Below are 23,973 nucleotides of genomic sequence, written 5' to 3'. Positions count from 1 at the left end.
ATCTGGGATACTGCCAGTTTGTATTTCTCAGTAGACCATTATGCCTTCATTTCAGCAATCTGCATCACTACAGAGCTGTTGGTGCCTGTGCAGCAACTTTAATTGATAGTGAGCATTGCAAAATTCAGTACTGAAAACCCTTCCACATAACATTCATTTTATAAAGACGTGTTTACTTTTCAACGTATTCATCTAAATGCATGACTTATCAACTAGCAAACATAATCGGAGACATAATTTTTCTTTTGAAAATCATAAAGAAAAAAATTGAAACTGACTAATGCGTGATCTTATTGGTGAGGTTATTCTAGATAGGGTCTGCTGCTTTCAGAAAGCAAATAAAGACATTAGGGATGGGGGCCACACATATTTAATTATAGGTGCTGGCATATATGTATACACACTCATTCACACTTATAGTATGTTTGACGAAACAGTGAGTAACTGTAAAGGAGAGCCTGAATCTGCATTCTATGACAGCACAGCGCTAAGTAATGTATGGCACCATTAGATACCAGTGGGGCCGGTCATTTTTAGCAGGGAGGGGGGTGGGGGCACATGTACACACACACACTCCATCACACACATGCATTCACACACACGCAACACACACCCATTCACAACACTCACTCACATACACATACATACCTTCATGCACACACGAAACATCAAAAAACATAACAATTGTCTTCACTGCAGTTCTCCAGGAGGAAAGAGTGGGAGGACCCGGGAGGGTTGGGACTGCTGCCTTCCATCATTGGCTGATTTTAGGTCAGCAATAGTCAGCAGAACCTCACTTGTCACTGAGTGGGATGAGGTCAGTAAGACTGCTGACCCCACTCTGCTCTGTAATGAGGTGTTCCTGATTGACACTTGGCCCTGGGCACTTAGGGGCTCAAAGCTGAAGTGCCCATGTCTGAGGCAATCAGTGACACTGCCTTTCATAAAGAGGGGGAAGGCCCAGAGGCGCTTCTGCCAGGCTGAGGAGTTCCTGCTCACAGGGCTGTGAAATCTTCTTCCTGGCAAAGTTCAGCTCAGGCATTCAGGCGCCTGCACATTTAGCGCATGTCTTGCTCCTGGCTGCCTGACCTGAAAAGGAAGAGTCTCTGTCACTCTGACCTTTGTTCAGCCTTACAGACACTCTTCTTGTCAGAGAAAAAGTGAGGGACATGGACCATCCACCCGTACTGATGGGCCGCGGCTGTTAGATACCTGTAAATCAGAGTTCGGAGATATAGGTGGTAGATTTAAGGGAGATAATATAAATGTAGTTATGAGTGGTAAGATGAGAAGATAACCCAGTTGACCAGTGTATCTGTTAGACCTGGTATCATTGGCGTGTGTCTCCCTTCCATTTTTACTGATTGCCTCCTCTGTTTTTGATGTGTTTTGCTGGTTGTATGCTTTGGGCACTGTGCCACTGCTATTCAGTGCCACAGTGCAAGTGCTCCCTAAGTTAAATTGATGTACTAATTAGTGATTCCATGATTGGGTTATTTGATTTACTTGTCAAACCCTAGTAAAGTGCTTGTAAATCACATGCTGCTGGTAAGCGTGCTGCGCTGGTTGAGCCATCCACAGAAGCAGCTTGTAAAGTGTGTATCAGGCTTGCCATTGCATGGCCTGTGTTCAGTCTGTGACTGCCATGTTGACTTGGCAAGTGCACCCACTTGCCAGTCCCTAAACCTTCCCTTTTCTTCATATCAGACACCCCTATGGTCCGTAGGTGAGAATGCGCATGAGCGACACTTCAAACAACATTAGTGGAACAATCACGCTTATTGTGCTTTATTTTGAGGCTTGCACGCCTACATTGCAGTTTTCCGAATGAGAGCAACAACAGAGCAAAACATGAAATAATTCTGCTCAGTCCTGATACAGATACACACTAGATCGGAGACAAGCGCACGCTTTCAGAGAAATACATGCCCCTGCAAAGGTCCTCCAATCACATTAGGAGCTAGTCTTTTAGGCTCTGAACAAGTCCCCCCCTTGGTCTGCATGCCTAACGGATAGCGCGGAAACAGAATTACTATCGCTCCTCCTTGAAGCTTGCACGCTTACGCTGCATTTTTCTTCCGTAATTTCATTTTACCTGATTGGTTCAGTGAGGATGATATGCGCTACCAAGGAGCACATAACAAAAGAACTCGTACTAGTTTCCTCTCTGGTCCGACACATATACACGACACTACATTGGAGACACGCGCCTTCCAACAGGTCTTCCAATCAAATTGCGAGTGAACCGGAAACTCAGCTAGTTTCCGGTTCTCTGAATGGTTCCCTTTCTGGTCCGCATGCCCTTAACAGATAGTACGGAAACAGGATATAAAAGGCAGCCTTCCTGTTCCGTTCGGTACCTCCCCCTCAGCTTAGAACGAAGCTTGGGTACCGACGGACAGGTATGGTGGCAAGGCACTAGGATGGCGTCTTCTGAGATCTTTTAACCGGCGCCTTACTTTTGGCCACACGTCTTTCTTTATTGGGCTATTGAAGATTGGCTTTTAGATACTAGGAGCCATTTAAATACTAGGAGCCTTCTAGAACAGGGGCGTTTTGATTATCATTTACACTGGGACATTGACCCGCTGCAACCCTTTCATTCTATGCGGCGAGAGCACTGTCTGTATATAAGTGAGTCTGGGCATAATACCAGCTTATGCCCTATTACATAGACCAATTAACTAAATCTTACATTACACACTTTGGTTTTCCGACCACTTATGGGATACAATTTTACAGTCGTCATTTGACACACGATGGTCTGCTATAGACTGCCCCCCCTTTTTTGCTAAATAACAGTACCAAGGTTTTATGATAAGAATGAAGGGATAATCCTTGGTCCTATGCCATCTTTTTCATATTCTTAGAGCGGGGCCTCATTGCCTGAGCGAGCGCCAGGAGAGGTGAGGTCTGATCCCAAGATTCTTCTGGGTGAGTTCAGTTGTTATACTATATGGATACCAAACCAGAGTGCTGATAAAATATTTTTACAGTATATTTGTTGTGGCTACTTACATGTTTCTACAGTGGCGTTTCGTCAGACTGCCTGTGTTTGTATACATGTACATGTTTATTTTTCAGGAAAAGAATTCAATTACAGAGACATCATTCCTACACTTTGAAACTCGACACATGGTAGGACGTATCTTTGTTATATATTTTTTCTCACTTCATTTTGCAGTAGTGTTCTTAACTTGGTCCTGAAGAAAGCTACTGGTCTACCTACCGACCTTGGATGGCTGAAACATGTCGACCTCCTTAACCATCAGAAGATAGTTACCATTTTTTCATACTATCTATTCACTATTTTTAACCTTGACATTATGATGACCCCATAATAAATTTGTTCTTTGGCATCATAATAGTTAATTTTAACTTCATATTCATGTTTTGTTTTCACATTTATAACACTGCAAATTATTTTTTCAGCACCACCAAATTCATGTTTATGGCCTTTCACATCACTGGTGGATCTATACTAGGATATCTCACGATAACAACGAGTGAGATACCTAAAACAGTTTTCTACAAAATCCTAGATGATGATGCTCTGCCATTGCGTGGGCTGATGGTTTCTTTTCCATTCTTTGTGCAACACACACAATTCTTAGGCACAGGTTATGCCACTGCAGATTCCCTTTCTAGCCACATGCTACTAGACCATTAGTAACCATTCATGTTATTAGTATAGTTAGATTGGGGGATAGGATACTGAGTGGCCTTAAATCTTTTTTTCCCCTTGGACCCTCTGTTAAGTTGTGTTTTACACCCCTATGGTAGGCCAAAGGGCAGGGTGCATTGTAAGTGTAAGGTAGGACATGCCCTGGTGGGTGTAGCATGTCCTAATAGTGAATTACAGCCATTTTCGTTTTTCGCTATTGCAAGACTACCTGTTCTCCATAGGCCAGAATGGGCAGTTACATCATTACATCTTATAATCCTAACTGACTCAGGGAACATGGTAGAAATTTGAATTTAGTATGCCTGAACTCAGAATAATAAAATACATATTTTAGTAAAGTTGGTTTTAACATTCTGTGTTTGAAAATACCACTTTTAGAAAGCAGGTATTTTCCTGTCTAACTATCCAAGCCTGCCTCAGCTAGGTTGTGCATTCCTTGTATGGAGTTTGAGTGACATGGCTGGGGGATTCCAGGAGACAGGATGAGTCCGCCCAGTGGTGAATAGAGAGATCTGCATCTAGATGGGAGGAGGAGTTGCACCTGGGACCTGAATAGGGCTGTGCCTTCCCTCCACAATGCTGGCTCCACCCCCTGTGGTGTGTCTGATGTCTCTGCCCTGCACTGTGAAAGGAGAGAAGGAGTCATGTCAACAGAGTGCTCCAGGGCTATGCCTTCCCTCCTGATTGCTGGCTCCACCTCCTGTGGGGCGTCTGATGTTTCTGCCCTGCACTGTGAAAGGAAAGAAGGAGTCCTGTAAACAGTGTGCTCCAGAACTGGTTTGGACTAGGCAGAGGCCTCTCTGCCTTCAGAGAACAAAGAGAAAAGTAGTATAAATATTGGGACCCAACCCAAGAACTTAAGATCACTTCTTGGAACAAGACAAACCTTTGTCAAGGAGAAGAACCAAGGAAGCTGCAGGAGTTTGGACTGCCCCTCTGCCAGTGTGCTGTTTGCTGGGTTGGCCTGAAGTGGTTTCTTAATTGCCAAGGAAAGGAGAAGGAATTTTTAAAGAACTTTCATCATCTTGCATAATATTACTCCAAGGGCTTGAACTTGTGTCTGCCTCCGGCTGGAGTCTCAGGGACAAAAGACTTCACCTCCAGCTCCCCTCAGTTTCCTTGCTGGGAATTCTGTCTACAAAAGCCTGCGTCTTGCTGGGAGCTGGAAGCACGACACATCAAGAGAAGCATGCCGCAGTCGTAGCTGTTGCCATCGCATTGCCGGAGAAGCGAGTCGCCGTCACCGAGGTTGCCGCCGCATCGCCAAAGAAGCGTGACTTCATCGAAGCTGTTACCCGACGTATCACCGGAGAAGCGTCTCGCCACCGCAGGGTCGTCGTCGCATCGCCGGAGAAGCATGTCGCAGGGCCTGTCACGGCTCCAAAGCTACAGAGTTTGCCGCAAGGCTGCTGGGCATGCACGCATCATCTTCATGTCGTCGCATCAAGGGAGCCAACTTCTCGCATCGCACCCGAGTGTCACATTGCATCGAGGCGCCATCTTGCACATCGCAACCAGGCCGTAGGATGAGAATCTACGCATTATCTCTACTCCGGTAAGGATCAAGACGCAACTCCTACTCTGCACAAGCATTGTGGCACGATGCATCAACTCCCCTGGAGCCCGGAACCGACGCATCTCCCTCTGCGAGCCTTTTGTTTGTTTTGCGTTACGCATCTAGCTACTTTTGTGAGAACTATGCCGCATTTATCACCAACTTGAACAAAGTAACTTCTACCATCTTTAAGTCAATCTTAAATACATTATTGTGGATTTTTGTCATTTGTAGTCTTGTGTTAGGTCTATATAAAGAATACTTATTTTTATAAAAACCTTTATGGTGTCCCTCTGTAGTGTTTTCACTGTATTGCTGTTCATATCAGGGGACATGATGCATTGGTTCCTTGCTGTGAGGGGAGGTGATCCATCAATATGCGGACACACGGCCTCGGTTCCTTACTTCTGGGCAATGTCGATGAAGAACTTGGCACACAGGTGTGATGCGTGGAAAATCCAGACATCCTGTGGTCAATGCAGCAGCATTGAAACAGGCTCTGCATCGATTTTTACAACCATGAGCAGGTGAGCGTTGAATCTTTAGCTGCACAGCAGGGACTGCGTCGGAGTGGGTTTCTCAGATGTCGGCGACATGGTGGCGATCTTGGACCAGCACGACTGGCTTTGGGTCGATTTTTCTGCCACACCGCAGTGATGCATTGGATTTTCAACCACACAACAAGCTTGCAGAGGGTAAAAACAAGCGCTGAAATCCGGCGCGTGGATTCTCTACCTATGTTGCAGCAGAAGCCATCTGCTAGTGCCCAGAACTTGAATTGGCACCACATGGCAGGTCAGAACTCCCAGCAGAGGAGTTCAGGGGCTGCAGGTAAAGTCCTTGATGGCCCTGCGACTTTCATGGCCCTTATACTTCTTAACAGGAGGCAAGTACACACAAGCCCTTGGAGAGCCATGGGAAGTACGATTATGAATTGAAGTCCAGTCCTTTCACTCTCTAAAAATGAGGCAGCAAGCAGTAGGCCAGCACAACACAGCAACAATCAGAGTTCCTCTCCTACAGCTTCTTTAGCTCTTCTTATTGGCAGAATTTCCTCTTAGTCCATAAGTGTTCTGAAGTTATGGTGTCACAGCTCCAGTACTTATAACGGCTTCTTACTTTGAAGTAGGCATACTTCAAAGGAAAGTATTTGTAGTTTCCCTGACCTGGCTCTAGACACACTACATGGGGTGGAGACAGCTTTCTGTGAGGACAGGCATAACCCTATTCAGGTGTCGGTGAAAAATCCTCCAACCATTGCAGCTGAGGAAACCCATCAACGAGGAGATGGGCCTTCAGGATATGCAGTGCACATCTCATCTCCCTTTGTGTGACTGTCTAGAGTGAATGCATAAACAGCCCACTGTCAGTCTAAATCAGACGTGGATTCCACAGGCAGGAAGAGGCACAGAATGGTAAACAAGAAAATGCCCACTTTCTAAAATTGCCATTTTCAAACATACAACTTAAAAACAACTTCATTAAATTAAGTATTCTTAAATTTTGAGTTCAGGGAACCCAAAATTGAAATCTCTATCTCTTCCCAACTTAAAGTTATACTTGCAAAATATTACAAAACGGCTCCAATTTTAAGCTGTGGCAAGGATAATCCTTAAAATAGAGTTTAAAAAAACTGGTGGTATTTCCAATCAGGAAATGTAAAATACACCGGCACATGCCCTACCTTTCATATGCACTGCACTCTGCCCATGGATCTACCTAGAACATACCTTAAGGGTGACCTACAGGTAGAAAAAGGGAAGGTTGGGCCTGCCAACTGGGTACACTTGCCAGATCGTCATGGCAGTTTAAAAACTGCACTTTCAGACACTGCAGTGGCAGGCCTGAGACTTGTTTGCAGGGCTACTCATGTGGGTGGCACAATCAGGGCTACAGGAGCACTAGTAGAATTTGATTTACAGGCCCTGGGCACACCCAGTGCACTTTACTAGGGACTTACCTGTAAATCAAATACTTGCACTTTATCACTGATAAACAGTGGTAAAGTGCCCAGAGTTCTAAACCCAGCAAAAACTAAATGCAGCAGACATTCAATAACAGGAGATTAGAAGCAAAAAGATAGGGAAAAACACGTGAAATATGCATGGGGCAAGCACATTGTCTCAATAGACTTGACTAAAACACTTCAGGCCTCTGAGGATAAAATAGCCTTTTGTTTAATCTGAGGCATGTGATGACACCAGGACACTTTACATGCGTGTACCAAACCAAGGCAATCATAGATTAGGACTTATTCTAGCACAGCAGAGTCTGTCTTCCATTTCAAATTTGATGTGAGTGCTCTCGTACAAATGCCATTTGTTTTTTCAATATAAAGTCAGGATGTTCTTACCAAGTTATTGCTTAGGTAAGCAATTAGTCGTTGGAGTAGTCCTGGTGCCCTATCAAAAAAGAGAAAACATTGGCGTCCTACAAGATATTAATAATCAGCCTTCCTAGTTTTGGAGGGAGAACATACCCTCTTAGGAAGGTTGGGTACTCGAGCCATTGGGCATCCCAGCTATTAGCCACAAGTCGAATAATTCTAGCATTGTTTATGTCAAAAATCGGAACGTCTTCCCAACTACTGGTATGAAGACAAGCTTCTGTACTGAAACCTTTAGATTTCAGTGTTATTATTAAATAGTGAAAAGATTTGTTGAGCAGTCATATATGAGCAAATTGTAAAGTATATGGGATTTATTTAACACCTCTGCAAACAAAATGCCACCCGTGTGCAAAAGCTCAAGTACTAAAGTTCTAACTAAGACACAGCAATGACAAATTATATTTAATATGGCTTGGCAAACGTTTCTGAGCGCAACAGAGTGGATAACGATCTGAGTGATTTCAACTACAATAATGCTGAATGAAAAATGTTCCTTGGTGCAGGTGACAAATTCATATAAATCGCAAATCCCATTACTCGAGTTCTACCTCTTCTACACCAGTTAGACTTTTTTCTCTTCTCACAGGTTATAAACCTATTTGGGACTAAACTCAAATACTGACAGCTATACATGGATGTTCCAAGAGAGACTTCCTAACTGCAGTTTAACATGTCTATTGTTCGATAAAAAATACTTTGTAGATCCTGTTTCCAGCAGCCACAGATGGATATTTTACAATGAACTTATAAGTACTAACAGGCAATTCTTGGATAGCACTGGACAGATTACTCCTCTTAAATGTGTCCTCTTGGGCACAATAGATATATACAGAAGTAATATTATATTTTGATACTCAATATTTTCACAATAATGCTTCTGATGTTGTCACCAGGTGCTAAAAATGGGAGTCTCTAGTTGGCAATGTTTTGACACTTTGTCCAATTAGGGACCCTTTCTTCTAGTCAGTACAAGGGGGATACACTTCTAAAATAATCCATGCTCACCCCCTTGATAACTTGGCACAAGCAGTCAGGCTTATCTCAGAGGCAATGTGTAAAGCAGTTGCAAATAACACACAGTAATACAGTGAAAAAACTACAGACACCACATCAGTTTTAGAGAAATAACTGATAGTTATCTGTGCAAACCATAGCAAAACAATAAAATATCAACATACAGTAATCAAAAATATGTACTTTGCAAGAATGACTTTAAAATGCAGTTTCTTAAAGCCAATAGCTCCATCTTGGGCTACGAAGGAGCTGAAAACAACAGAATCTAATGATTCCATCCTACTGCATCGGCAAGGACCGGGGTCAGTGTCAGCAGATTCGTAAACAGTACCTTTTGTTCCTTCCGATCATGTTGGTGCAAGCCGGACATGGCAACCGTCGCGGTTGCAATATGAAGCGTAGCGTAGTGGTGCGGCTTACGGTGCCCTGAGGTCGCGGTGTAAGCAGCGGCTCGGTGATGGTCATCCAGCAGCGTCAGTGAAACCAGGGCTGCAGTGCAAAGCAGGGCGGTGCTGACAGGTCATGGTGCAAGTGGCAGTGCCGGTTGAGGGGAGCTGGTGTCAGCTGGCCAGACTGCGGTGTGGGATGGGGAGGTGCATCATGTGACTTGCAAGCAGTGGCCCCAAACCACGGTGCAGTCACAGCTGTCGAGGTCAGTGTGTTGTGACATCATCGGTGAGACCAGGGCGGCAGAGTGAAGTGAGGCATTGCGGAGCGCAGAGCCCACAGGTCACAGTGCTACCAGAGGCTTGGTGGCAGTGGTAGTGGTCATTTTTGGCGAGTCCCTGGTTGTGGTGCGAAGTGCTGTGGTGGCTTCTATGATACCTTCAGGACATGGAGCCAGCAGGGGTGTCGGTTACGGTGTTAGCTGCTTTCCCCTCTGTGGCAACTCAAATCCATGGTTCCAGAGCTGGTGCCCAGAGGTAAGTGAAGTCTTTGCTGTCCCTGAGACTTCATAAACAGGAGGCAAATAATATTTCAAGCCCTTGGAGATACTCAGCAACAAGTAAACAAAGTTCTGTTTAGTCCTTTCACTGCCCAAGGCAGAAGCACCAACTGCAGGCCAACCCAGCAAAGCAACACACAGCTAATGGGCAGTACTGCTCCTGGCAGTTCTTCCTGCTATTCTTCTTGGCATGTTTCTTGATCCAAGAAAGTTCTAAAGTCCTGGGCCCCAATATTTATACTCAGTTTCTCTTTGTTCTTTTGGGCAGAGAGTGTCTGTGCTCAGCCCAAACCAGTTCGGTCCTCTCTGGTCCAGATTCCTGGTAGGAGGTGGAGCTAGCATTATCCAAGGCAGACCAGGCCTATTCAGGTGCAGGGAAATCTCCTCCCAGTACTCTAAATGCAGCCCAAGTCTAATCAGCCCTGCCCTGACTCATTCAGGAGAGACAGGACACATCTCACCCCCCCCGCCAGTGGCTGTCTGGAGAGAATGCACATAACCAGCCCCTGTCACTCCAGGTCCAGAAAGTCAATCCACAACCCAGCTGAGGCACCCAGGATGGCTAAGTAAGCAAATGTCTACTTTCTGAAAGTAGTATTTTCAAAAACAGAACATAGAAAAGACCTTTATTAAAAGATGCATTTCTACATTCTTAGTTGAGGCATACTAAACTCCATTCCTCTATCTTGTCCACATGGGATGTAATACTCTTAAGAGGTTATAAGTAAACTCCCATTCTATCCTATTGGACTGATACCCTGTCAATAGTGAAACACGAAATACACTGTATTTCACTATCAGGACATGTCACCCATATCAGTACATGTCCTAACTTTCACATACACTGCACCCCGCCCAGGGGGTACCCATGGCCTAGTTTAGGGGTGCCTTACATGTAAGAAAATGGAAGGTTAGGGCCTGGCAAGTGTCTGCACTTGCCAAGTCGAAATGGCAGTAAAAACTGCACACAGACACTGCAGTGGCTGGTCTGAGTACCCTATGAAAGGCTGCTTATGTGGGAGGCACCATGAGGGCTGCAGGCCCACTAGCAGCATTTAATTTACAGACCCTGGCACTCTCAGTGCACGTTACTAGGAACTTACCAGTAAATCAAATATGCCAATCATGGAAATACCAATCCATAATTCAATTTACAATAAGAGCACTTGCATTTTAACACTAGGCAGCAGTGAGAAAGTGTGCAGAGACATTCAACCAGCAAAAACAGAGTCAAAACCTTGAGGTCAGAAAGCAAAAAGACAGGGGAAACATGTCAAAACATGCCAGGGCTAACACCAGGCAAATACTTTCTGATGAACAACATCCTGCGATCCTTTCTCTTGGACCCTGTCAAGCATACAGAGTTCACACCCCACAACCTTACATTTTATAACAAATCAAAGAGGTCCTCAGTGTTCTAATTTACGAACATATTGCAAGACTTAATTTCTAAATCCCACACATAATTATTTTTATCTATCATGTTTGAAGAAAGGTTTTCGACCCCCAATATGGCATGACAATAATAAAGAGTCAGTATCTTTAGTTCTCCTCAAGATATTGTTTTAGAGAAGTAGTACATTGTCAAATCTAATGCTAAACACAGCTGAAGGAGATACGATATTGCTAAAAGATTTTAAAGGTTGTCAGTTTGGCATTATGTTGGACCTGGCCCTTTCTGCAGGGTCATCCACAAATATTTTGCCTTCACCCTCCTGTTTTCTGAACCTGTTCTTGTTGGTTTTTAGGACTATTTGCTTTTTATCACTGCTATCCAGCTCTAGCATGCTCTCTCCTTTAAACATGGTGAAATTGGCTTACACCCAATTGGCACATTTAATTTACTTGTTGGTCCCTAATAAAGTGTAAGCAGGGTCTGTAAATTTAATGCTATAACTGGGCCTTCAGCGCTCATTGTGAATCCCAAAAAAGTAGGCCTGACATTCCAGCATGTTTGCAATTTGTAGCTGCCATTTTGACCTGACAGAAAATAACCTTTTGTAAGGCCTATGCTCAGGCCTAAACCTTCCTTATAAATCGATATAAGCCACCCATCGGTAGGCCCTAAACAGTCTACAGGGCATGGTGCAGTCTATTTAAAGAATTGGTTATGTGCTTTTAACTTTTACATGTCATGGTAATGAAAAGATCTCAATTTAGTTTTTCACTTCTGCAAGGCCTGCTTCTCCCATGGGATACAATTGGGTTAACTTATTACATTTAATAAGTTATAACTTTCAATTGGGAGCAGGTAAAAATATAGAGTTTGGTGTTTAAAGAAGTGTGTTTAAAAGCCCTTTTTACTAGTGAAGTCGAATTTTAAATCACAATTATAAAAATGCCACTTTTAGAAAGTTGGTATTTTCTTGTCCTAACTATTTGGTGCCAGCAGCCTGTTCCTGAGTCACACGGCTAGGAGTAGCTTGCAGTTGGTCTTTCTGTATTGCTCCAAGAGAGTGAGACAAAGGAGAATAGGTGTTGGCAGGATGGGCCATCTCTGTCTTGATGAAAGGGCGGAGTTTCACCAACCACAGTTGTACATCACAACACCTCTGCCTGAGCACTCCCACAAACGGTTTGACTTTTGTGGTTCCAGACAAGCTGGGGCCAGGGCAGGGAGGCAGGGAATTCCAAACACCTCTGGGGGTGGAAAGCTCCAGAACCTTCTCCTACTTCAAAGTGGGCACCAGGTATAAAAATGGACATTCGGACCCAAAACCTCAGTACACCTCTGGACGTCTGGAAGACTCAGAAACACTGCTGTGCTGATATGTAATTAGGACTGCTACTCTGCTGCCCTTCTGCTCTGCTGTTTGAGTTTAAGGACCAGTCCCGAAGCTAGATCCCAGGACCACCAGAGTGACTTCAAGGCTGGTTGGCTGGCCTCTTGATCAAAGACTCAGGTACAGAAGGGTTCCAACCACACGGTATCCAGCACCTGCACTCTCTCTGCTGTGAGTCTTGACCCCCCAATTGCCCCCCCCCAGTCCCTGAACCTTGGAAGTGAGCCTGAAGGTGCTCAGTCAGTTCAGGTGTAGTCCTGTAGGTAGGACAGATGCAGCGCAGTGCATCTCTTTGTAACCACCGCTGCACAACGCATGTTTGGTGCAGGCCTTTGCATCACACTCCTCTCATATACAGCATCCTCAGCGACAATGCAGGACTTTGCATTGTAGCCAGCAGCTTCCTTGGAACCGATGCTGCATGACACATCCTTGAAACAAGCCTTTGCATCGAAAGACCCACATCTCAAGCATCATCAACAGCGACGCAGGACAGAACATTGAAGCCTATAGCTTCTTCAAAATGACTGGTGTGGGATGCATTTTTGATGCAGGGTTTCACATCACAAGTGCCTCCTTGACAATAATCCAGGACTCTGCATCGCAGCCTCAAGGCTTCCTCAGAATAGCCACTGCTTGATGCATCCTAAAAGTGGGGTCTCGCTATGCTGAGCAAACCAGGATTTAAGGTACTTTGCTTAGTGAGCCTAACTTTATTCCTGTATCAAACCCACACTCCATCATTGTCAGCCTGAACTTGTGGTTTTGTCCCAGGCAAGCAAGACCAAATAACCACAGTTGGTGCTATGTGATTCTAGGCACTATTTTCACTTGAAAAATTGAAATTGCATATCGCTGGTTCTGCTGATTAGATGTTTGTAGTTTTGATTTCAAATATTTTATTACATTTTGCTCTATGGTCCTAAATTGGTATGCAATTTTGCTTGTGTTGTGTTTTCACTTTATTACTGCTTGAAGTGCTGCAGAACTACTTTGCACTTTGCCTCTAATTTAATCCTTAACTGCTTGTGCAAGCTACCAGAGGGCTAAGCACAGGTTAATTTGGGGTTTATTTTGACTTCACCTTGCCGGAATCGTGGTTGCTCCTTGTGTAGGGTTTCACCCCCTTCAACCAGTAACCCAATTTCCAGCACATTCACACACATGAAATTGCTTTTATTAAGGCTGATAAAAACGTCACTGTGTATATTAAAATACTGCATTGGAAAGCATAATTGTGTTGCATGGTAATTTGAATGTGAAATTACAATTAAAAGTATTTTTTGGGACAATATTTGAGGGTAAGAAGGCGGCTGTGTGACCTGAGCGGGTGTCACTCCTCGACCGCGGCTATTTTTAAAATTGGGAGATGAAATGTAAGTTTGAACAACGGTGAACTACGGGGGATTCTAGTGAAACAGTGGGCTCGAAAAAAGAAAAAGCGGGCCGGATGATCTGGCTTCTTGAAACAGAAAAGCCATGGTTCCGGGCAGTGCGGCTCAGTATAGCGGTTCTCAGAAGCCGCGCTCACCTGTGGACTTGGCGGGTGTGGTCTGCAGGGAAAAACAGCCTGACCGGAATTGGAGCCAGATGCCGCCTCGGAGGAATCCAAATCAAGTTGTGCCCGGCATCAAGGCGGCTGCGGCGGCTATGGCGGCTGAAGCAGATAAGAAAATGCTGCTGGGCAAGGAAGTGGACACTGTGCTGTCTCCCGGTGATGAGAGGGATGAGAGGGCTGGCGATAAACACGGTTCTAAAGTGGCGGCGGCGGTGAACTCCAGGAAAATCAGCGCAAGTAAGGCAAAGGGCACGGAGGTGGCTCATTCCTCCTCTCATGTGAGAGATGAGACCGCAGGTAACAAGAGCGGATTAGCGAGGGACGCATTGCTACAAACTGACAGTGGTGGGCAAGGAAAAGCGCCAATTGTCCCAGGAATGTTTTCGGGTAAGCCCACTAGTGCCAAAATGGGGACTAAAATCCTTGTTAATACAACTAATACAACTAATGTTTCCGGAGATCAGTTGAAATATATCAAACCAAGCAACAACCCCGGCAGTGATGGTGATAGCAATGGTGACAATAAGGTTGGCAACACTCCAGTGGCTAAAATATATAGTAAGGGTACTCCCGAATGTACTTTTAGGTCTAGAGGAGGGAGAATGAACAACAGATGTGGATACAGAACCTCTAATCTGACCTATAAATACTTCTTAATAGAGTTAATCTGAAATTTACACAGAGATGCAACAATGAGGGAATATATTCACATAGACATGATACTTTTTAGTTGATCATTTATTTTCATTTTCATAATTTAGGATTGAAAAAACATTTTTAGCTTTTTTAGTATTTTTTGACACAAAACATAAATGTGAAACAATGTTTTACAATAAAAGACTTTTTATGAACCCTACAGAAAAGCTATACAGTGCTGTGACTCTCTCTGTCACTCAGTCTGCATCATTCATACCGGTTACACACATACTCATACTAATGACAAAATACCATAAATACAACAAAAGACATCAATACATCCCATATGCTCTATTGTGATTGGATTTCCATATTTTTCTCCACTTGGTGAGTTCAATTGCTATGTTATTTCTTGATTCAGTTCTTATTCCTTATATATTTCTTTATGTAGGGGTCCCAGATGTATAGGGCCACACTCCAGTGGCTGTCACAGACAAAGATTCTATAAGTATGGCTGTTACTCTAGGGAGTTCTGAGATTACGAACCCCCCAAAAACTGTAGTAAGGGGGGCTGAGGGGGATGTTGGAGAGCAAGTACAAGAGGAGGAGATAAACTCTGCCGCTTTTTCATCTCTCCAAGAGGCGGATGGGGGCCCACTGGACATCGGGGGGGGGCGCACTGGATACTCCAGATGGGGAGAACTTCTTTTCACTCACAGAAGAGTCTGATTCGGTCAATAGCACTGATCTAGATAACTCTGATGGGAAGATTGGTGAAGATAGCGATAGCCCCCCACAACTGCTTATACTTTAAAAAGGGCCACTCGACAGCATAGTAGAGATAAGAAGAAAGCCTCTGCTAGTTTATGACTTCAGAGCATTAACTCTGAAGTCAGTGACAACCTTCAATGGGACTATACTACCACTAATCTAGCAGTAATGGGTGAGTCGGGATTTAAATCGGATCCACCTCCCTCAATCAGCTGGATTTATGCTACACTAAAAGCCATGCAAACTGAAGCGCGTCAAGAGCACAAAAGAGCGCAGCTGGCAACTAAGAAGATTCGAGGGGCAATTCGTAAAAACACCAAAGTCTACTCAGAAGTCGTAGCTAGAACTACTGCCCTTGAGGAACGAATAGTCGGCCTGGAGGTTGGGCTAGAAAATACCGAATTAAAGACAACTGCAAATGATGCAAGATTGGCAAGATTGGCAGATATGTGGAAGCTTGAAGATTCCGAAAATAGACAGCGTAGAAATAACTTACACCTATTAGGGATTGAAGTAAAGGCAGAGGGGGATGATGTAAGGGGGTTGAAATTGTTTAAATCTGCATTTCCAGAACTATCGCATTGGAACTGGGAAACGGAAATCCAGCGAGCCCACAGATTTCCCCTAACTATGAAATACAATCCAGGACCCTTTTTGCTGAGACAAGCCGTATTCGAGAAGGCAAGGCCAGATGCAAAGAAAACAGCTGAGGGGCAGACTTTTTTCGTGCGGCCTGATTTCTGCCACTCAACAGTGGAGAGGAGATGGCGGCTACGCCAAATGATTAGCCCCTTTCAGAAAACCGGATGAGAGGTGTATCTAATGAATCCAGCGCGGTTGAAGGACATATATGAGGGGAGGATTTGTGTGTTTACTTCTGAGATCCAAGCCGAAAGTTATTTGAAAGAACTTACTGCTGGTTAATAGACTTCAGCTGTTCATAGGCGATTGGGTACACCGGGGCTCTACCTTCGGACTATATTCTTTCCTATTCTGTAATTATGCTTGGGTATTGGGAACTCTACAAGAGAAGGACGGATATGATTAATGTGTTTTTTTTGTTGTTTTTTTTGGGTGGGGGTTTCCTCTCTTGAGCTCTTTGTTAATCTTAATAGCGTTGGGCTTTTCGTGCTTATTTCAAGGGTAGGTTGTTTCTTTCTTCTCCCTTTTTCTCTTTCATCCCATTTTTTTGAGGGCCGGGGAGTGACAGGGGCTACACTCCACTCAGGAACGCAGGAGGCATCACAAGGGCCTGAGGGACTTTTTTGCCTTAGTGGAGGGCGTGGGGGGTTGGGTGGGGGGTGGGGTGGTGGATCCGTTACAGGGAAGGGGAGGGTTGTCATAATTGCTGTGCATCTTGGGGTATGAGGGTAGTTTGGATGAGGGTTTTTTCTTTTTTTCCGGGTCGGTTCTCTTTTGGAATTGATGTTCATACAAAATGGGATGCATTAGGATAGCTTCTATCAATATTTTTGGGCTAAATGATCCAGTGAAAAGGTGCAGGGTAGGAGAAGATGTCCGGTTCTTGAAGGCAGATATCATCTGCCTCCAAGAGATGCACATCGAAGCTAGTCATAATAAACTTTTGGAAATTGAGGGGTTTCAACTAATTTCTTGGACTAAGTTGGAAGCAAAAACTAAAGGGGCTGCAGTACTAGTACGCCGGGGGTTGGGGAATATTGTTCGTTCTTCTTTAGATGGGTATGGTAGGTGGGTTATTATACAATGTAACATTCAAAATAGTATGTTCACACTCTGTTCTATTTATGGCCCAATATTAGATGATACCGAACTTTATAACTGGCTAAGTCTAGAGCTGGTTGGTTGCCCCACCCCCGATTGTACTATGTGGTGATTTCAATATCAATATAGCAAGAGGAGTGGCTTATCACCCAGAAATTGGGTATACAGGGCAGAAGCCTAAAGTTTTTAAATCTCTGGTTCAAATGAAAGAACTACACGGCCTGGTTGATATGTGGGCTCAAGCTATGGGCAATGACCCTGGATTAACCTATTTCTCTGCACCACATAGAACTCATTCTAGATTAGATTATTTTTGTATCTCTCAATGTTTGATACAGGGCGCCAAAATATCTAAATATCCCAGAGTAATGTCTGATCATAACCCGCTTGTATTAGAAGTTAATATCCAAGTTAAGAAAAAACAAGATAGTTGGACTTTCAATCGGTGTTTGTTGAGAGATAAAGTATATACAGAATATATAGCGATGTGGATAACTAGATTTTTAAAAGAAAATATCGGTAGCACAGATATTCAACATTTTTGGGATACTCTTAAAGTCGGGATTAGGGGGGAGACCACGCGGTATGGGTGGGAAATTCAGAAAAAAGAGAAAGAAAAGATGCTAGAGCTATATAGAGTACTTGAAGATGCGGAGAGTAATCTTGTTAAGGTTCGATTGGTGGGTGGAGAGGCTGAAATAGCACAAACCAGGATTACAATCACTAGATCTGCCATAACCGAAATTTCCTTAGCAAACTCTGCAGGCAAATATTTAGCCTAGCGATCCAAATTATTTGAGAGCAATAAGGATTAAGGAAAAACTAGCTGCTTCATGGATTACAAATATAATTGACCCGGAAGTTGGTGTGGTCACCAAGGAAGAGGCAATTTTGCTGGCTTTTCAGAAATGTTATCAAAAGCTCTTTTCAGAAGATCTTAGGTAAAATAATGAAACACAGGCGGCAAATCAAAGTTATCTCAGGCGAAATTGAAGTTGATGTATTACCACTTGAAGATCAGGATATGCTCGATGCCTCGATTAATCTGGGAGAACTTTCTCTCGCTAAAGATTCTCTTCCATCCGGGAAAGCTGTGGGTCCAGATTTTCTACCTGAAGAATTCTATAAGCTGTTTCAACTCCAGCTCATACCGATCATGCTTGAGATGTTCCTGAGCCGTTCAGAGCGGGGGTAAACCTCCAGAATCCTGGCGGATTGCTAGGATTGTTATGTTTTTAAAGAAAGGTAAGATAGCGACAGATACTGGCTCAAATAGACCTATCACGCTGATCAATAGTGATATAAAAAATTATTCTAAGATATTAGCACACAGACTGGCATCGGTTATTAAAAAAATTGTCTCTCTGCAACAACATGGCTTTGTTCCAGGGCGAGAAACTATTGATCACATACATCAAACAATCACTCTGCTCGATTACACCAAGGTTACAGGAGACCCTATGGCTTTAATTCTGCTATACGCGGAAAAAGCTTTCAATAGGGTCTCCCGCCTTTTTTATGGGCCACTTTGAAGCATTATGGTCTACAGGATAAATGTATTCAAGCTGTTCAGAGTATGTATCAACAGCCTATTGACAAAGTGTCAGCGATGGGGGTTCATTCGGGGATAATAAAAATAATGCGAGGAACAAGACAGGGGTGCCCATGTTCCCCCTTCCTATTTGCCATCTATATTGATCCCTTAATTAGGAAGATACTGGATGACCCGATAATTTTACCTGTGCAGGCCAAGGGGGGAGACGTTAAAATTTTGGGTTATACTGATGATTTAGCCATTTTGACTTGTTCTCTTCAGCCGGCCCTACTTGAAATTAATATCTTAACCTCAAAGTTTGGCAAGATCTCCGGCTATCATTTAAATGAGGGTAAAACTCAAATAATCGGTAATGATAAAATGATTTCAACAGACCACCGGATAATAGAAAACACCAAATATTTAGGTATAGATTTTAGCTCCAAACCTGAAGAAATCGTTGAGATCAATTTTAAGCCACTAATACAAAAACTAGGTGTGGGCGCCCGTCGAATGAATTATTTACATTTGACATTGATTGGCAGATGTAATGTTGTCAAAATATTTTATAGAGTGGGTACAGTGTATAGGGGATATTATATCTGATACTAATATAATGACCTTTGAGGCCATTTAACAGAAATACGGAATCAAGAATAAACTATTTTTTAAATATCTACAGATTAAGGACTTTCTCTGTAAAAGAACTGTTATTTGGACACACATTCCGTTAATCGATTTGATTAATGGGGGTCAATCATCAATATCCTCTTTATATAAACTTTTAAATGAGGAAAGGAAGGATGATTTAGCCAAGCATTTTGACAGGTGGCAATCGGCTGTACAAGCAGGACAAGGCGAGTGTGAAGATTCTCTCCTGCATAGCCAAACGGCGTGTATATCTGCCAATTTACAGGTACAATGCTTTAAGACTTGGCTAAATTTTTATATAACACCCGCTCGAATTTCTAAATGGGGGGGGGACTTCTGGGATGAATTGTTCACAATGCGGGCTGCTCGCTGCGGATAGTCTGCATATGTTTGCCACCTGCCCTAGTTTGTTTCAATTGCTGAGTAAAATTCAACAGTGTTTAGAACTGGTCTTGGGATACTCAGTAATGTTGTCCCCTGAGGTTATTATGTTAGGAGTCTCCAATCAAAGCATGGCTGAACCAGACCGTAAGATGGTTTTTGTTGCAATGGCCGTATTGCGGCTTTGCTTAGACACGGTGTGGCTTGACCCGACCCCCCCATTGATTCATGTATGGTTCAGCAAATTTTTATTTGTGTATCACTGGGAGATTTCGGTGTAGAGGAAAAAAGGAAATAGGGCTTGGAAGGAGGGAGAAAAAATATGGAGATCTTTAACTATTTGGCTGAATCAGGAAGAATGTTGAGTTTGATTGGGCTTATGCACTTATTCTTTTGGTTTTGGGTTTTCGGATTTTATGCTTTCCTTTGTACCTAGAGGGGATCCACCAGGGGGTGTGGGGAATGGGTGGTATATATTCAAAAATAGGACCCAAGGCATAGTTGTATATTGTTTGCTTTTTTCTCTTTTTTTTGTTACATTGTACCTATGTCTGATGCCCAAATACAGATCATTTAAATAAAAAATATGTGTCTCCTGCCTAAAATAAAAATAAAAATAAAAATTCAAACTATAAAGAGAGATATAGGTTAATTCCATTGAAACCCATGAGCCAACAAGCATTGGTAATGCATCTGTTTTGTTTATGTAATTATTAAAGAGCTGTTTTCATCAATCATGGTCCAGGAGAAGGAAAGAGTTCCCTGACAGGTAACACGGCAGTGGAGAGGATGTGGAGCAGCAGCCAGAGCTGCTGGCTCGAGAGCTGGGGATCCCTGTTTGAGTACCGGCGGCACGGCACAACATCCTATGATTCTATGCAAATCACTTATTCTCTCTGGGTGATAAAATTGTTGTATAAATATGATAAAAGGCAAAACTTTATGGAATTGTAGTTCTACCAAAGAAGCAGATAAGGAACAGGCATTGACAAATGCAGGAAAATGTGCTACAGCCGATAGAAATGGAGAAAAGGTAAGTGGCACACACAGGAACCAAAGAAAAGCCGGGAAGCAGAGGAGGCGGTATGTAAAGTCCCTTTTAAGTTTGTATTAAAAATAATAAACTTCTCAAGCACAGCGCAAGCGAAAGCTAAAAAGGGATATTGTAGGAATAAGAAAGTACCATTTGCTAATGGCTAAAACCGCTTTTATTAACAACACATCAAAAGCTCTAAAACATTTCATCTTTGAACAACTGCAGACAAAAATTGAATGACTCTGTTGAGCTGGAACATAGAATGTGTGACATCACAGCAGCACAACAAAAATTATGATCACATTGTTATCCAGTTCACAACAATAAATAGAACATATTGGACACTTTAGAAACATTTCTAGCTTAGTTTTGACTAACTCATAAACAAATACAGTAATGTGGGTGATCACAGATTCCTGCAATTGGTCTTGGAACGGAACTAACCTAAAAAGGTTTTTGGACTGACAAACATTGAGATCTCTAAATTATCAGTCTTTTGTACAAATTAGAGTAGCCATCCGTTACAGTTAACGGACCAAGAATCACAGGTGAACATGGAGTGGATTGCGAGATCAACACTTGTGTGTAGAAATCATGTTGCGACACAGTTAACTTAGAAGAATCCCAAGAACGGATTAACATTAACCCGTTATCATCATTTTAAAGTGTGGTTTTCAGAAATTCACGAAACCCGGGTGTTTGAGGCTATCATATACAAAAATCGAATCGGTAGGATAACTATACATTTATTGTAGCAGTTTTTCATGATTTCTGTGTTTGTATATTTTAACGCACTGTTGCATCTGCTTCACACAGGCAGTTGTGGAATGAGGATCCATTTTCATCTGCATTATGTTTCCAAATTTTGCTCTGTCTGAGCAGAGGAGCAACAGAAACTCTTTGGTATAGATGTAGAACAGAGACAGGTTTTTAGACCCTTTTGAAATGACAGGTGGTTATCAGTGGCTCTTATCTGATGTCGCAAAATGTTCCAGTTCTTTGAAGGGAGAAGGATTGAAGCGCTTTCACTGCTTTGCCCTGGTACATATTTAAACACTTATAACAAATGGGTGTAACTAGAATGAAGAAGTCGAAAAACTGCAAATTTCTGGAAAAGTGGCTGATGGAAAAAAAGTTTGCTCCATCTCCTTGCTTTGAATCCCCGGGAGTGCGCAGGCACTATCCTCCCGGCTTCACTGGGCTTCCCACCACTGACTTTGAACCCTTGTTTTCCCTGTGAAGTGTTAATGTAACTGTCTCTTTGTCCCCTTTTTCTTTCCTTTTTTCCGAATCCCCCTCCTTCCCGCTCCAAACCTTTGCTTACTGCTGCAGATTCCTGTAAAGCGCTCCGATACCATAACAAGTCAAGTTCGCGCTCGATAAAACTCAAAAATAAATTAATTAATTAATTAATTAATGGCTCAGTGAAAAATATACCAGCTGTTTAAGATGTATAGAATTTCAGATTGCAAGGTATGGTTCTCACTGAGTGATCCTGAGTACATCAATTAGACAGCGAGAGCGCTGATGGAGTTGTCTATGATCTCACTTAGAACGCCTGAATTGAAAAAAACATTACCATAGTTTACGTTATCCTATTTATAATTTGTGTTGTAGATGGTGGACTCACATTAGGGCTGGGCGTAGTTTGCGAAGTAGCGCTACGCGAAGCTAACCAAAGGGCACTTCGCACTACGTGAGCTACGCGTAGCATTACGCGAACTGCGTAGTACCCTGTTCGCACTGTGCAAGATGCCGTTTTCAATGATTGCACAGTGCGGACAAGCATCCCTCACTGTGCAATCATTGAAAACGGCATCTTGCACAGTGCGAGCTGTAGTTTTCTGCCGCTCGAGTAGATTTTTACTCGAGCTGCAGCTTTCTCAACGCGGACTAGTATTTTGTCATCGCGAGCATACGCGACCACTCGCAATGAGAAACCTGACCCCCTCCCGCTTTGAGAATCTCGCCGGGAGGTTTATTTTCCACGCTCGCGATCGCCAACTTGATGTTGCTGATCGCGAATGAGGAAAAAGTCTAGTTTGGATGTCATTTTACTTGCTCGCGGCTGCCAACTTGACGTTGAGGACCGCGAGCAAGCAAAAAATTACCACTGCACTACCGTACGCGTGTTTGCACTGTGCTACATGCAGTTCGCGTAGTGCAAAGTGGCGCAAACTTCGCAAACTACTTGAGCGTAGTGTAGTGCTTTGCCCAGGGTTAACTCACATCTACACCCGTTTCCAACATGTATGTACACAAGGGAAGAGAAGATATGTGGGAGCCATATATAACGTGAAAAGATGTGAAAAGAAAAACTGGTCTCCTACCACCCACGGGAAACACCCTCCTGGTATCTAAGTCTCTGCCTACACCACAGCCGTTCCCATGCACTTGAGAGCGCATATTGAGACCCTGCACAGTTCAGCCGTGGACCACCATTTACCCAACCCCCTTCCCTATATCTTTGAGAATGTGAAGTTATCTCTCAGAGTGGGGTCCCTGCCCCCGTTGACTTAGTAGATCAGGTTTTAGCTCAGAGACAAGAGCTGTCATACAATTTCACAAAAAAGACCTTGTAGCTTTTTCCCAGTCTACCCATTACGTAGATAGATCCAGCCTACCTTGCATGGTCCCCGTTATTGATATAGAACAACATACAGGACAAACCTTTTCTGCCTGTAATCGGAATGAGGGTATACTAGGCTTCAAACATGGAAAGTATTGCAGGTCGGTTGATTGTCTGCTCCGCTCCGGCTTCCGATACTGCAACTGGCTAGGCCTGGAGGTTGTTTCTAAAGTCTACGTATAAATTAGTCTATGCTGTGATGAGCTATTGATGTGATATTGTTACCGGACAGTCTAAGCATGTAAGGATTACTGCAGCGCAGAGGTGTTGTGCTAGGCGGCATTTGTTGTCCTGCGGAGACCCACTGGAATCAGGGTGTGGGTCGAAACATCGATTCTTTTAATAGAGAATTCTCTAAAGTAGATTGATTTCATACACAAGGAACCAATATTTAAATTTGACAATGTAAAATTGAAGAATAGGGGACATCTCTTTTGTCCAATGTATATATGTGTATTATCCTATTATTTTTCATATGATGCAGCCATGAGCACTGGGCCGTCTACAGCATTTCATATTATAACACTAGCCAAAGGAATATAAAAGCATATAATATTTTTCATTGAAAGGCTGTGTTTGCTTATGTTCTTGAAGAATTATTCATCACGTGTCTAATGATCTGATCATACCTGTATTAATATTGAAATAAGACCCATTTATCC

The sequence above is a fragment of the Lissotriton helveticus genome, chromosome 4_1 (genome assembly GCF_964261635.1).
Source record: "Lissotriton helveticus chromosome 4_1, aLisHel1.1, whole genome shotgun sequence".
Lineage (NCBI taxonomy): Eukaryota > Metazoa > Chordata > Amphibia > Caudata > Salamandridae > Lissotriton > Lissotriton helveticus.
This window is presented reverse-complemented; position numbering follows the sequence as displayed.